This window comes from Bos javanicus, chromosome X (assembly GCF_032452875.1).
Source record: "Bos javanicus breed banteng chromosome X, ARS-OSU_banteng_1.0, whole genome shotgun sequence".
Classification (NCBI taxonomy): Eukaryota; Metazoa; Chordata; class Mammalia; order Artiodactyla; family Bovidae; genus Bos; species Bos javanicus.
In genome coordinates, this window is record NC_083897.1 from 76,164,199 (window position 1) to 76,168,024 (window position 3,826).

Genomic DNA, 3,826 nt, shown 5'->3' on the forward strand with positions numbered 1-3,826 from the left:
CTAGATCAAGGCTGCTTCCCTTTGAGTAAATCAGCGGAATCAAACTAGGACTCTTCTAACTCTTGGGCTCTGACTTAAACAGAAGCTGGCCTTTGGAATTTCATGCCCTAACAGAGAATACACCAGAATCCTAACTTTTTTGCTTTTATTTAAGCTTGTGTGGTGTTTCTGTTCTTATAGGTTCTTGGAAGAAGTGCAGTACAATCTATCTTGACAGGAACTGATTTGGATAAACTAGCTGAACAATGTTCTCAAGCACATATGAGGGCCCTGCTGGTCCTCAGAAATCCTAGTGATTTGTCTCCCAAGTTTCCCCTTAATAAAACAAGAATACTTTCCAGATATCCAATACTCTAATACTGGGATTACTTCCTTTAACAACATTCCTGAAGCTTCCTCAAGCAGCTTCCTTCACTCTTCCAGTTGCCTGATGGACATTAGCCAAATAACGGTCATAAGCAGCCTTCTCCCTGCAGAGCAGTTATGTTCAGTCACACTCATAGCCTGTACACACCTTAGGCAACATTGGATTTGAAGTCACAAAGACTTCCCATCACTGGGCCACAATTAGCTGTGTGTTGTCTTTCTCCACAGATTTGTTGCCCAATGCATTTCTAATGTGAGCCCAGAAAAGTGGCCTCTCCTGGGCACTGTCTGGCCAGGTGATAAATGTCTGCCTGTTCACAAGTTTCCTGAGTTGGTGGTAGCTGGATAACTTATAGTTCAGGATCTCTTCCAGGAATATCAAGATGATGACATCTTCATGCTCATAGAACATCTCGATGCTGGTCAACTGTACTTCAAGCTGGCACCATTCACTGTGCAGGTAGTGGTTACTCACCACACACAAAGTTTTCCAGCTGGTGTCAATGGCATTCTGGATGTTCTCAAAGATATCTGTGCCTGGCTCAAAGTCTCTGTGGTGAAGGCAGAGCTTAAAGGTAGGCTGGCCACCTTCTTTTAGGGCTGGAACAAGCTCTTCATATACCCATTGCTCATCAGTGGCAGTGAAAGAAACAAAGGCATTATAGATGAACTCCTTTTCTGTCCTATGCCACTTGGCCAGGTACTAGGCTCAAAATATGTAGAGCCCATACCATAGAGATGGAACCATCTTGTCAATGAACCAAGAGAAGATCATGGTTGTGAGGACCAGACTGAAGGAGCAGAAGAAGCAAATTTTCCCAGATCAAAAGTATGCATAGAATCATCAAAATCTATCAAAAATTTTTAATATTTGGCTGTTGACAGGTGTAGCTCTGGAGGTAAGGGATATGGACATTTGCTGTGTTTATTGACCAATTCTTGAACCATGCATTGTCACAGCTGCACTGAAGTTTATTCCCATAGATATCAAAGTACTTCAGAGATTTCAGATTCTCCAGATGACTTTGATTAATGACCCTTAGGTTGTTGAATCTTAAAGAAAAGATCTGAAGGCTTTCTAAGGCAGAGAATATGCCAGGAGTCAGTGACTCTAAGTTGTTGTTTTCCAGGCGCAGCATTTTTAGTCTTTTTAATTTTTGGAATAAAGAAACATTTAAACTGAGGCTTCAGTCTCCTGATTTTGTCCCTGATATATCCAACTTTGTGAGATCAATCAGGGAGTCAAGTTGAAGGTGGTCTAGGAATACAGTGGGATTTTCCCCTAGGAGTAGTTCCTGCAGGTCATTCAGCCCTTGGAAGAAGTTGATTGGAACAACTTGAATCCTATGTATTTGTCCTTCTAGGTTGAGTTGTTTCAAAGACTTGAGGTTCATAAATGGAGGAAATGGCAAGGTCCTAGTGGTTTCATAAGTGATTTTATTAAAACTGAGATTCAAAACTTCTAGATTTTCCAGGCCCAAGAAAAGGCCAGCTTGAAAATTTGACAAGATATTGTATGCCAAGTCGAGTTTATAGAGGTGATTGAGGCCAGAAAATGCATACTTCTCTATGATGCTCAGGTGGTTCTGGGAGAGAATGAGAACTTGGAGCTTCTTCAGAAACTGAAAGGTTTTGTGTTTCAGGGTCCGAATATTGTTGTATTCAAGATTTAAACTCTATAAATTTGGAAATTGAGCAAACCAGTATCCCAGCCAAATTGAGCTCTTTTAATGAATACAGCCCATAAAAGGCCATACTATTGAGTTCTGTGATGGGATTTCTAGAGAGAAAGAGTGATTGTAAGTACCTTAAGGGTGAAAATGCAAAAATATGGAAAGATTTTAAACTTGTTGTGGCTCAGGTTTAGAGCTCTCAAGTTCTTGAGGGCATTTCAGGTCCTGTTGCTGACACTTGTTTAGATTCAGCCTTTGAAGGCTGGGTATAGCATCAAACTCACTGTCATTGAGGTGAACCAGATCATTGCTTTGGCTAAGGTCAAGGGATAAAAGCCTGGTACAGTTGGCAAGGTGCTTTATGCTCCCTGAATTAATGGCATTTTTCCTAAAAACCAAAGCCTTCAATATAGGCACCTTCTGGAGGAGGCAACACACTGTCCTGAGGTTTAAGTGACTACCTCTAAACTTCTGGTTACTAAGATCCATTTCACTTAGATTCTGTAGGTGTTTGGCTGGAAGCATCTCTAGTTTCACCAGTGTTCCACTCAGATTCAAGCGCCTCAGTTGGGGCAGAGTTTCCAGATCCACATTCTGAATGACTCAGTGGATCCAGAGTGGTCAGATTAGGCAGTGACAAGGCAGAGAAGTTTAATTCTGTTAGTTTTTCCCCTGTATCCCCAGCTGGGTCAGGGAAACCAATGATCTGGGGCTATGATCCAAGGACATTATGCTGTTGTTAGTAAGATCAAGGTATTCCAGGTGCGGCAGATGCTGGACTGCTTCAAGAATATTGGAAAAATCAGTAATAAAATTTTGAGATAAACTTAAATGTTTCAATTTGACAAGAGGGACAAAGGCATTTTTGTGAATATGGGTGATCTGATTGTGACTCAGGAGCAAAGTTTCCAAGTTGGACAGGCCCTTAAAGGAATAGTTCACAGTTTGAATCTTATTTTCTACTAAACTCAAAAGGGTTAGACTTTCTAGTCCCCAAAATGCCCTCTCATCAATCTTCCAAATGAAATTCCATTGCAATCGCAAGTCCACCAGAGCAGACAAATTAGTGAAGCAGTAGGGAGGAAGGACCTGAATTTGGTTCTGTGTCAGGTTGAGGTGAGTAGTGTATCAAGGGATGTCATGAATGGCATCTGCTAAGTTGGTGATCTTCCAAATGAAGAACACATGGTGAATGTCCGATTAATACTGTGTGCATTTACTGAACCCATATGTCTCTGCCAAAGACAGCAGAGAAAACCCAATTAAAATGAGCCAGAATGGTTGAGGAGGCAGTAGGTTCTCTAAACCCATCTTGTCAGACCCAGACCTCAGAGTTACTGTTAGGAAAAAATCCCTTCATATGTATAACACTCATTTTTGAAGAAATGGTCCTTCCATTTCAATTTGCTACAAAGAAAAACGGAAAGTTATTTAGTTTACATTTCTCTCTTCTAATAAATACTTCATAGCTGCTTCAGGAAACTAAAAAAATTTGTCCCAAAGTTAAATTCTAAAACAAATCAAATTCCAAGGCAATCTCTGTACAGATCATCTGTACAGTGTTATTTCTCCTGTAATCAAAGTTGTTAGCACATGGAGGCAGAGAAGGCAGTTACACACTTGATTTAATTTAGAGAATTAAGATGCACTCCAGCCCTACTCTCACCCCTCCACAATAAATTACCCCCTCTCCAGTTTACACTGATACCTGAGATTCCACAACTGGAGATGCACTTTGGAGTCTATGGACTTCAGTCTAGGTAAAAGATAATCATCATGGCGGGGGT

The 3,826-nt window shown here is 40.9% G+C and overlaps 1 pseudogene; it reads right to left on the reverse strand.

Annotated features, from left to right (window-relative positions):
• Positions 1–553: 553 nt before the first annotated feature.
• LOC133242463 (toll-like receptor 13) lies at positions 554–3,426 on the reverse strand (annotated as a pseudogene).
• Between the last annotated feature and the right edge of the window lie 400 nt (positions 3,427–3,826).